This window comes from Halichoeres trimaculatus, unplaced genomic scaffold (assembly GCF_033239565.1).
Source record: "Halichoeres trimaculatus isolate MK-OKI-2021-1 unplaced genomic scaffold, fHalTri1.1 fHalTri1_scaffold_25, whole genome shotgun sequence".
NCBI classification, from domain to species: Eukaryota; Metazoa; Chordata; class Actinopteri; order Labriformes; family Labridae; genus Halichoeres; species Halichoeres trimaculatus.
In genome coordinates, this window is record NW_027437203.1 from 1,298,581 (window position 1) to 1,311,677 (window position 13,097).

Sequence of the window (13,097 nt, forward strand, 5' to 3'; positions counted from 1 at the left end):
GCGATAGACTGTTTTAAAAGTGACAAGGATACCAGACAGAAGCACCCAGCTGGCGTCTTCGCTCGGTGGACTCGTACAGGTACACTCGCAGGTCTTTACCACACACAGTGTGGGCTGACGTTCAAGCGGAGTCTGTGCACATATATACCTGACAGAGTCACAGCTGTTTCTAACTTGACTGATTAGACTAGGCTGGACCCTGTCTGGTTTCACTTGTCAATTCAACAGAGGGTGTGACCCGGGTCATTTGACCTCTCCTACTGTATCTGAGAGTGACAGAGACTCCAGTGAAAGAGCACTCAATGACCTGAGACATTCCAAAATAACTTAAGCTCGAAACTGACTCACCTAAGCTGGCATAACCTTCTTCAAACTATATTCCAGTGCTTGTTCTGCACCAAATGTAGATGTTTTTAAACTTTGCCTCCTCTAAACGTTTGAGCTACATGCAAATCAAAAACATCAAACACTTCCATCTGTCAGGGCTTTTGAACCAGACCCTCTAAACCAACACACACTCACCATCCATTTTATTAGGTTCACCTGTCCAACTTCTCCTTAGCCTTATATCTGATCAGCCAATCACAGGGCAGCAGCTCAGCAGCATTCAGACATGTTGATCTGCTGAAGACAAGCTGCTGGAGTTCAAACTAAGCATCTGGACAGAGAAGAGGGGATTCAAGGGACTTTGAACACAGCATGGCTGTTGGTCTGAGTATTTAACAAACTGCTGATCTACTGGGATTTTAACCCACAACCATCTCCAGGGTTTACAGAGAGTGGTCTCAAAAAGACAAAATATCCAGAGAGCAACAGTTCTCTGGGACTAAATGCACTGTTGAGGCCAGGGGTCAGAGGAGATAGACCGTTTGGACATTATAGAAAGACAACAGGAACCCAGAGAACCATTCGTCACAACCAAGGTCTGCAGAAGACCATCTCTGAACACACAACACGTCCAACCTCAAAGTGGGCTACAGCAGCAGAAGAGCGCACCTGTCAGCTAAGAACAGGAAACTGAGGCTACTGCGGGTGGACTACAGCAGAATTAGAAACGTCTCCTGGTCTGATGAGTCTGGGTTTATTCTCCACATTTAGATGGTGGGCTCAGGGTTGTGGCAGTTCTAATGGTAAAAAATCCAGTTCCCATAAGGTGTCCCTAATAAATGGACACTACGTGTATAAGCTCCAGTGGAACCTAATGTCCTTTAACAGGTCTAGACCCGTTAATGTTAAGTAAGTGGTGGTGAGGTATGGGTGGAGAAGGTCAGCAATATAATCAGGGGTCTGACCATGGAGGGCTCTGTATACAAGGACAGGAACTTTAAAATTAATTCTTGATTTGACTGGAAGCCAATGTAAGGATGATAAAGTTGGTGTGATGCGAGTTGTCCGACTAGACTTTGTCAGGAGCCTTGCAGCGGCATTCTGAACTAACTGAAGATGGTGGAGAGAGGATTTACTGAGGCCAGTGAAAGGTGAATTACAATAATCCAGCCGGGTTGAAACAAAGGCGTTAATGATGGTTGAATGAGATACAACAGACCTGAGTTTAGAAAATGTTTTGTAAATGAAAGAAACAGGACCAGGAAAACTGCTTCACGTGGTGAAGGACATGGACTGATCTAATACAACACCAAGATTTCTGAGTTTAGACTGGACAGCAGAAGACAGGGAACCAATGCAATGGGAAACCTTGGTAGCCACAGAGTCAGAGCCAATAGTTAGGACCTCTGTCTCTTCAGCACTTAGCTGCAGGAAGTTGTGAGCCATCCAGTCCTTAATGGCGCTCAAACATTCAAGGAAGACAGTCAGTTTGTTTGTGTCATCAGGCTTAAATGAGACATACAGCCGTATATCACCTGCATAAAAATGATAAGATACACCTTTGAATTTGCTAATGATGTGGCTCAGAGGAAGCAAATACAAAGCAAATAAAATAGGGCCCAAGACAGAACCATGAGGAACACCACAGGAAGGATCAGCAAACTCTGACATGTACGGGCCAACTGATACACAGAAACTCCTGCCTGAGAGAAGGGAGAACCAATCCAGGGCAATCCCTGAGACACCCACCCACTGCCTCAGCCGCTCAATAAGGATATAGTGATCCACTGTATCAAAGGCCGAGCTAAGGTCCAACAGCACCAAAACAGAGCATTCACCAACCTCTGAAGACATCAAAATATCATCGGACACTCTTAGAAGAGCTGTTTCAGTGCTTCTGTTGGAAACTGGACTGAAATTTGTCCAGAATGTTGTGTGATGTCAGGACTGCAGTGAGCTCTTTAGCAACAACTTTGCTAGGATTTTTGAAAAACGACAATTTAGAGATAGGCCTGTAGTTGCTCTGAAGAGATGTATCAAGATTTGTTTTGTCAGGTGAGGTTTTAATAATTGCAACCAAGCATGTATCGACAGAGCCAAGTACATTTTTAGCAAAGATGTGGGGGCAATGTCTAACGGGCTTGATGAAGTGCTCATGCTATCCACCACATCAGTGAGATCCTTTAGGGTAATCTCAGTAAAAGAGATCATAGTTGTTGGATGAGTTGTACAATCAGAGTAAGGAGTGTAAGGACAAGTGATGCTAGCCCTGACATTTCTAACCCTATCCACACAGAAAGAGAGAAACGTCTTTCAGTCATTGTTAGAAAAAATGGGGACATGTTAGGAGGTGCAGGATTAACAATATTGTTAATGGTGTCAAACAGATATTTTGGGTTCTGTCTATTGGAGGAAATAATATTGTAGAAGTATAAAGTTCATGGCTTCTTGACCAAAGTGTTAAACTCCATGATAAGACCCTTGTAGTGGAGACAGTGAACGAGGAGCTTGGTTGACTTCCACAGTCTCTCAGCTCTCCGGCATTTCACCAGAAACAGCGAATAGAATCATTCAACCAAGGGGATGATTTGACAGCAGGGACGCTTCTCATTTTACATGGGGCCACCTCCTCCAAAACAGCAAAACAATGACTATTAAAAGAATTAAATAAAAAAATAATATCCACATGACCAGACAACATGTCACTTGGTACAAACATAGTGGAGAACTTCTCAGCTCAGAGGCTGTTTAGGAAGAACTGATTAGATGCTTCCCGGGTGTAGAATCTACATAAGAAGATAGCATGAAAGTGATAAAAAAAAAAAAAAAAAAAAAGATCAGTAAAGTGCATCTCTTCACAGCAAACAGTTAGTATTTAAACCAAGAGTAAAAGTAAGGTCCAAAGGATGCCCCTTAGTGTGTGTGGGACCAGACACATATTGAATAAAATTGAATAATTCAGTGAGATTGATAAAATGAGATGTAAAATTGCAGGAAATGTAATCGACATGGATATTATTTATCATATTTTTCTGGAATGCGCTGCCAGGGGGCTGCAAATTGTAGTAGCTCTGTCTTAACTTTTGTGATTTTTTTTGTAATATATACGTCTTTTTTTTAATACATAAGCTGTCATTTTTGGTTTGCCCAAGAGAATTTCTGACACTGGTTCAAAAGGCCGTGGGGGATTTTCTGGATATTTTTCTGCTTTTTCAAGATTTGTTATGCTGAATCTCCATGGCAACGAGACTTGTTACCACCGGGATCAACTGATAACCCTCTCCAAACTCAAGATCATCAGTGAAATATCACCTCAAATCCCAATGGAGTTGAAAAGAAAGAGAAGAGGATGCAGGACAGGGGTGGGGCAGAGAGAAAAATGGTGGAGATTTAAACCCTTTGTTCCAACTGTTGTGATGGGTAACGTAAGATGGCTAGCTAACAAAATTGACGAGCTCGGGGTGCTAACCAGGTCTCAGAAAGAATACAGAGAATGCAGTAGTATATGCTTCACTGAGACGTGGTTGCATGAACGCATCCCAGACTGTAATGCGTCTGTACACAGCTTCATGACGGTCCGTGCAGACTGCAACAAACAACTCAGCAGAAAGCTAAAGGGAGGTGGAATTGCAGTGCTGGTTAACCAGCGTTGGTGTCATCCTGGACGTGTCACTGTTAAAGAGAAGATCTGCACAAGAAACATTGAACTGCTAGCTGTGAGTTTTCAACGATATTATTTACCCAGAGAGTTCACATGTTATTCTGGTAGTGGTTTATATAATACCTGGCACCGCCCCAGACGCAGCCTGTGATGTTATAAACTCAGTAATTGCCAGGCTTCAAACACAACATCCAAACGCTTTTGTGGCAATCTCTGGAGATTTTAAGAATATCTCCCTCTCTGCAACTCTACCGACATTCCACCAGTTTGTCAGCTGCTCCACTAGAGAAAACAAAACATTGGACTTATTCTGTGCAAATATTAAAAATGCATACAGTGCCTCTGCCCTGCCACCTTTAGGAAGATCTGACCATAATCTGGTTCTTCTCACCTCCTCCTACAAGCCCATTGTTCAGCAACAACCAATCATCAGAAAGACTATTAAAACCTGGTCTAATGATGCTCTGAGAGGGTGCTACGAGGCTACAGACTAGAGTGTCCTCTGTGAACTGCATGGAGATGACATCAACACCATGACTGAGTGTGTGACAGATTATATTAACTTCTGTGTGGACAGCATCATTCTAACAAGAACAGTGAGGTGCTTCCCCAATAACAAACCCTGGATCACCAGTGACCTGAAAAAGCTGCTGAACATCAAAAAGAAAGCCTTCAGGGATGGAGACAGGGAGTTATTGAAGTCAACACAAAAACAACTGAAAATACAAACAAAGAAGTGCAAGGAGGACTACGGGAAAAGGCTCACCTCCTGCCTCAAACCCAACAGGCCACACACCCTCCCTGAACCCACAGCTTTCCTGTCACTGCCCCACTGTCACCCTGCAGCTCAGCCAAGGACATGGATAAAGTCTCATCTCCATCCAAATCAGGACTTCCTGAAACCTCTGCTGCTTTCTCCTCCACTTTGTCTGTCTCCTGTAATCAAGTCAAGAAACAACTGGAGAAACTGAACCAGAACAAGGCAGCAGGTCCAGATGGTGTCAGTCCCAGAGTTCTCAAAACCTGCTCGAAACAGTTATGTCCGATTCTTCAGCACCTGTTCAACACCAGCCTGAGTCAGAAAAGAATTCCGGTGCTGTGAAAAACATCCTGCCTTGTTCCAGTGCCTAAAAAAACCACAAACTTTGTACTCCTTCCGGGGTGAGTGAAAGCTGGTGTGTCTCGCTGCCGCTGCTCCCCGACACGTTTTTAACTCATTTTATGTGTTTTTGCCCTGATCGGCATCAAGTGGACTTTTGTTGTTGCTTTTGTGACAGTTGTTCTACTTACCTCTCCGTCTCAAGCACCATCTGTTGCTCCTGAGTGCATACTGTGCTAGGTTTTCTCACACCGGCTACACTCTCCAGTCCATCACCCGGCTTCACGTCTCCTCCTTCCTGCCACGCTACACAATGTGGGTCGGAAGGGTGTATTTGTCGGTAATTCTGGTGTGGACTGTCCTGTCGCTCCTCCATCTACCTGTAGAAAGAGTCCTTCAGTACTCGCCGGCCGAGCTTCTTCGGCTCTGCTCCCAGCAGCCTGGATCCCCTACGGCAGCTCTGTAACTCCATCCGGACATCGCCCTCCTGCCTCGTAGAAGGTACATTCACTGTGGGTCTCGGCGGGGTTTCCACTACGGCGGTGCTGAGGGGATCACCTCCATCTGGTCCTCCACTCGCCGCACTCCCAGAAACACCGGCCGGTCTGTGGATCACAGTGTGCTAGCCCGCCTGGCTAAGTCGGCTCGCGCTCCCCACAACAACAACACCACTGTCAGCTTCGGTCTGCTGAGCATCAGATTGCTTACCGGTAAAGGACATCTCATCCAGGATATCCTACAGGACTGTAAGCTTGACTTTCTCTGTTTAAATGAGACCTGGCAAGTCCCTGGTGACTACTCTCAGCTAAACAAATCCACTCCGACGGGGTTTGTTTACATCTCCAAACCTAGTAGTTCGGGACGCGAGAAGGTCTCACAATAATCTACCGCGAGAAGTGGAAGGTCCTCCCGGTTTCTGTGCCACCCCCCCCTCATTCAAGTGCCTTGTCTGTCAGATCCCTGGACCCACCCCCACAGTCATTGCCACAGCTTACCGTCCCCCAAACCTCACAGTGACTTTTTAAACAAATTCTCTTCCCTCCTCACCCACCTGTCTGCTCTCTCACCCAACGTAATTTTGTTAGGAGATTTCAACATTCACATGGACAATACTGCTCTTACCATCACCATGGACCTCTCATCACCTCTTTACAGTTTTGATTTTCAGCAGTTAGCAGACTTTTCCACACACATCAAAGGACATACAATAGATTTAATTTGCTGCTCAGGTCTCACCCCCTCCAACTGTACTGCTAATGAACTGCACATCACGGACCACTTCCTCCTCTCATTTAATATCACCCTCCAACTCTCCATCACCAAAACTCCCTGTATTATCAAATTCCGCAACATTAAGGGCATTAACTTGGACTCCCTCTCCACCTGCATCTCCACTCTGACTCTGGACCCCACTTCCACCCCTGATGATCTTGTTGCTCAATACAATAATGGACTCTCTAACATTCTCAACACACTTGCTCCCATCAAATCCCGCCCTGTTCTCTTCACTTGGTCTGCTCCCTGGTTCACCCCTCATCTCCGTTCCTTAAAATCCCAAAACCGACAGCTTGAAAGACTCTTCAGGAAAACCAGTCTCATCATCCACAAGGACATGTACTTAGCTCAGTTGACTTTCTACAAGGACTCCATTTCTCACGCCAAATCAAATTACTTCTCTGGTCTCATCTCCTCCTCTGCCAACAGCTCCAGGACTCTCTTCTCTGTTTATAACAGGATCATCCAACCCCCGGACTCCCTACCCCCCCACATGTACTCCTCCGCAACCTGTGACTCCCTCCTCCAGTTTTTTAATGACAAGATCAACACTATTCACCTGCACTTGGGCTCAACTTCCTCACCACTCACCCCTTCTGAACTTCCCCCTCCTCGTCAACCACTCTCCACCTTTGAACTCCCTCACCCCTCAGTTATCTCAGACCTTATCCGCAAATCCAAACCATCAACCTGCCAGCTAGACCCCCTCCCCACTCCTCTGGTTAAATCCTGCCTCCCCTCTCTGCTCCCCCTCATCTCCACCATTATCCACTCCTCACTATCTACTGGAACTGTTCCCACCCCTTTCAAAACCGCAGCTGTCAGCCCCATCCTGAAAAAACCTGGTTCAGATCCCAACAATCTTAATAACCTCCGCCCCATCTCTCTCCTCCCCTTCATCTCCAAAGTCCTGGAAAAAACTGTTGCCTCTCAACTCTACTCTCATCTCACCCATAACAGCATCTATGAACAGTTCCAGTCTGATTTCCGTCCTCTCCATAGCACAGAAATGGCCCTCATCAAGATCACTAATGACCTCCTTATGGCAGCTGACTCCATCTTCATCCTCCTCGATCTGAGTGCGGCCTTCGACACTATTTCTCACCCCATCCTCCTCCATAGACTTTCCGCTATAGGCATCACCCACATCCCTTCACTGGTTTCACTCCTACCTCACAGGCCGCACTCAGTTCATCCAACTCAAATCCTTCACCTCACAGCCCTCTCCCGTCACTTCAGGTGTGCCCCAGGGTTCCGTCCTGGGGCCCCTCCTCTTCATTATTTATCTACTCCCACTTGGCAATATTTTCTGTAAATTTGGTATCCATTTTCACTGCTTCGCGGATGACACCCAGCTCTACCTCTCCAGCAAACCCGACGCCTCCCTTCCTCCTTCCTCCCTCACCGACTGCCTCTCAGAAATCAAATCCTGGTTCACCTCCAATTTCCTTAAACTTAACTCTAATAAAACAGAACTCCTCCTGGTCGGTACGAAATCCAATTTATCCAAAGTCGACAGTTTCTCCCTCACCATAGACAACTCCACAGTGTCCCCTTCCCCTCAGGTTAAGAGTCTGGGTGTCATCCTCGACAGCTCTCTGTCTTTCCACTCTCATATCAATAACATCACCCAGTCTGCATACTTCCATCTACGTAATATAAACCATCTCCGCCCTTCCCTCACTCCTCACACCACGGCCATCCTTGTCCACAGCCTCGTCACCTCCCGGATTGATTATTGCAACTCACTCCTCTTTGGTGCCCCCCACAAATCCCTCCATAAACTTCAAATGGTTCAAAACTCTGCAGCCCGGATCATTACCAGAACCCCCTCCTTTCATCACATCACCCCTGTCCTCCAGCAACTTCACTGGTTCCCTATCAAGTTCAGAATCCTCTTCAAAGTCCTGCTCTATACCTTCAAAGCCGTTCACAACCTCGCTCCCCCCTACCTGTCCGATCTCCTCCATATCGCCACCCCTTCTCGATCCCTCAGGTCGTCCTCCTCCCTCCATCTCTCTGTGCCCTCCGCCCAGCTCAGCACCATGGGGAGCAGGGCTTTCAGCCGCTCTGCTCCCAAACTCTGGAACTCTCTTCCCCCCGGACCTCAGAAACATCAACTCCCCTCCCCACTTCATATCTAACCTCAAAACACATCTGTTCCAAAGCGCACTCTCCCCTTAACTTTCCCCCCTCTTTTAACTGTGTTACTTGTGTGTAGTTTTTATTTATTTTAATTGTGTTTTTTAATGCAGTGTGTTTTTATTCTCTGTAAAGTGTCCTTGAGTGTCAGAAAGGCGCTTTTAAATAAAATGTATTATTATTATTACAACCTGCTGAACCAAATGACTACAGACCAGTTGCCCTGACATCTAACATCATGAAAGTCCTGGAGAGACTCCTACTGGCTCACCTCAACAAGCAGGTCAACACCTTTCTAGACCCATTACAGTTTGCATATCGTAATGGGCTTAGGGTTGAAGACGCCATCATCTACCTGCTTCAGAGAGCCCACTCTCATCTGGACCAGTCAGGCAGCACTTTGAGGGTCATGTTCTTTGACTTCTCAAGTGCCTTTAATACGATTTAGCCAGCTCTGCTTTGTGAGAAGCTCCATGGATTCCAGGTGGATACCTCCATAGCCACCTGGATTTATGACTACCTCAGAAACAGACCACAGTTTGTGAGACTGAATAGTTGTGTGTCTGAGAAGGTGGTCAGCAGCACTGGAACACCACAAGGAACTGTACTTTCACTATTCCTCTTCATGTTGTACACCTCAGACTTCCAGTACAACTCTGAGTCATGTCATCTGCAGAAACACTCTGATGACTCAGCAGTCATTGGGTTTATCAGTGATGGACAGGAAGCAGAGTACAGAGAACTGTTTGGACAGTCTGTAAAATGGTGCGGTAACAATCATCTCATCTTGAATACCACCAGAAACAAAAGAGATGATTGTTGACTTCAAGAGGAACAAGAATACACATGGATGTGTTTCCATCCTGGGAGAGGAGGTGGAGGAATACAAGTACCTTGGAGTTCAGCTGGACAATAGACTTGAGTGGAAATGCAACTCTGAGTACATCTACAAGAAAGGTCTGAGCAGACTCTACTTCTTAAGGAAGCTGAGCTCTTTCAACGTCTATATCAAAATGTTGCACATCTTCTATAAGTCTGTTGTTGAAAGTGCAATCAGCTTCGCAGCGATCTGCTGAGGCAGCAGCATCAGAACCAGAGACTTGAAGAGAATCAACAAACTGATCAAGAAAGCTGCTTCTGAGCTTGGAATAACTCTGGAGCCGCTGGAGCTGATCGTCCAAAAAAGAATAGTGCACAAGCTGACAAGTACTAATGGCTGCGGCCTGCGGGAAGGCGGGGCTGGACATCCAGCCCCACCTATGTCACCTATGTCACACGTCCAGCCCCGCCCACATCCACTACGCCATTGTGGTTTGTTCAGGGACAGTCGGGACTTCAGGAACTCAATTGAAACAGCGTACTATTTGACTGAAGGCTGACTTAGAAATAATTAACATTCAATGAACATGAATGAACATGAAAACTGTTTGTTTTTGGCAGTGATACATTGTGTTTTTGCAAAAAAGTTTTTCACCATTTATCACACTAACGGAAACCCATAAGGAGAATGGTCTAGCAGAATGCTAAGGACTGCAGAAGTGAGTGACTGTCTTTTTATTAATCAGTTAGTCACAATCATGTAGGCTACATCAATCAACACATTTTTAAATAATCAGTCAAAGATCACATTATGTAATTTACTTATCTTCCAGTAATGTATCAGACTGAAAAAAAGGTTTAACCCCTATTTAGCCAACATCAATTTATTAATATCAACCTCTGTTGAAACCGTATTAGTTGCATTTGTATTGACTATTTTATTTATTCAAATTGTTACCAACAGAATTTACCTTTGCCAACCTCCTGACCAGCCCTCTCCCTACAATTACATTTCTACAGAGGGCATCCAGTACTTTGTGTATGATGCAGCCTCCCCAACAGACTGCAGCATAAAACAACACACTTGCTACCACAGACTGATAAATCATCTACTACAGATGTTTCAACAATTTTTTCAAACAAAATAATACAAAACATGAACATTTGACTGAAATTATTCTTCTTTGCTGTCCACTCCTAAAAGGAAAGCATAACATGTCAATAAATTTGGATACAAAAGTAGAATTTTTGTCAATGATAACTACAGTTATCATTAAGTCATGAACACATTTACTCAGTTTGGAAAAACTAGAGGAAGGATAAGTATTCGTTGAGTATTTGTTGAATATAACTGATAACTTGTATTAATTTTTTTTTTACAAAGTATAAAAGGGAACATTTCTAAAAAATAAAATAAAAATTGTATTGAGATGAAAATAGTCACTGACCAATCAAAGAGTCTTTACTCTGGAATGCCAGCACAATTTGGCCAAACTTCGAACAATAGCCAGGGTGAGTACATTTAGAGTAGATTCCCTGCAGCTCCCCTCTCTTCCCCCTTCCTGCATAGCCTGTATGCAAATAAAATATCAATTAATTAACAGTACTTATTTGAGGCCAGACTTCATTTTTTTTTCCATGTGCAACAGGTCTGCATTAGAGGCTGCATTTGCAAATGCGGTATTCTGCAAGACAAAATATTTATTACATTAGAGCCATTGACACCCTCACACATAATGCAAGTGTACTTGTAATGGGGAGGTGAAAAGGCAGGGGTAGGAGTAAAAGTTATTGGTAACACTTTATATTAAGGTGCTTGTCATAAGCCTAAATAAGCAGTAATTAAGAAGTTATAAGCCTAAATAAAGGCTCATTAGTTGCTTATTAGCATTAATAAGGCTATATAAGTATTTATAAAATGCTTTGTTCTGTATTTATTAGTCATTAACATACTGAAGGTGCTTGTAATAAGCTTAATTTATTTAACACTATATAAACTATTATATTTCGATATGCCTTTAATAAGCCTCTCGAAAAAGGATTTAGTAAGTTATCAACATTAATTAGATGTTAACTGGCATTATTAATACTTGAGTAATGATAGTACTGCCTTATTAAGGCTAATAATCCCTCATATTATGCTCCTATTAATAGTTACCAATGTTGCTCTGCAGCTCCAGGATCTTAAGTGAAAACAGTGCTTTATTAGGATTAATTAAGTCATTATTGTGCACTTAGAAACAGTTAACTATGCTGCTCTGCAGCTACTGGATCAAAAGTGGGAACAGTGCTTAATTATGATTAATAAAGTCATTATTATGCACTTGGTAACAGTTTACTTTGCTGCTCTGCAGCTACTGGATCTGAAGTGAGAACAGTGCTTAATTAGAGTTAATAAAAGACTCATTTGGATTAACAAACTCATTACAATGAATTGATGACAGTACAACACATGTTTAGCTCACAAAAGATTTAATTCAACTTAGAAAAGCATCTGCCTTTTTGGGCCTACTTCACCACCAATGTAAAAGAATACTAAGAATAAGAATATTTTCTGAAACCCTGCGACTTTAAAATGATTTGGGATTTAGATATGTTGTGGGGAAATAAAAAAAATAAACTGAAATGGACAGCGCACTGTTGAACCAAGCTATTGCTCTTTAACTTCTCCCCTTTCAATTTCTGAACTGTTATGAATGGCATCCAAACATTTGCCAGCAAAATCGCCAAGTTTGCACTTTGAAGTGTGCTGCCCCTTTAGTTCAGCATACCTTTTGGGGGCAGCGATGGCAAGCGCAGCAATAGGTGCATTTAATTTAATAGTGTTGCGGTCTACTCTGACCTTCCTGCATGCAGCCATAATTGACTTCTTCTTTTAGTAGATCCTCAGGACTTTAGCATAGCGCTCTATGACTTTCCCTGGACCACGTGCTAAGATAATAAAAAAGAAGTAAAGCTGGCATTAGCCTCAGTGAAATCAACGGTACAATGTACAGTTCCATCACATTTAAACTTGCTCCCTTTGTAACACTATACGTATTCAGCAACCCTTACACATTTTATCAGAAAATGTGTATCAGGTAGGATAAAACTGCAAAACAGATATGCAGTCAATTGTGAGAATATTTTAACATGTTTAACAGTTGTGTCTAGAATAAATCTGTCCAAGAACCTGCTATAAAAAATCAGCTCTAGATTAATTTAGAACTGATATTAACTCAAAAAGTGAGAAACACATTGAGGATGAATTAATTTGAACTAAACAATGTCTTAGAGAAAAACTGTGCTTTTTACCACAAAAATATGTTCAAAGATGTATTAATTTGTGACAGACTGAAACCAAACAAGCAAGTATGGGGAGAGATTTGTCTTAAAAAAGATGCACACAAACAAATCCATGATTTTCAGGTGTTCTGCAGATCCACAAATATATCCAAGATTTCCAAATGCATTTTTCAGCTTCACAAATATACCCATGATTTTCACATGTACTTTTAAAGTTTGTGAGTGCACTTATGATCATTTATGATTTGTATATCTTAAATTGTACTTGTGAATTATCTTTGAATATGTTTGTGGAATGACTGGCACATACATTTCTTTTTGAGACAAACGCAACTCTGTTTCACAGAGATTCTCTCCCACACAGGATGAGAATATTCATGCATGTGAAAAGCCCCGGCCCCTCCATCCACCAGGTGGCAGTGTTGTTGTCTTTGGCTCACTGCGGTTCATTAAGAAGGAAACTCCTTACAGAACAGCTGAACAACTGAA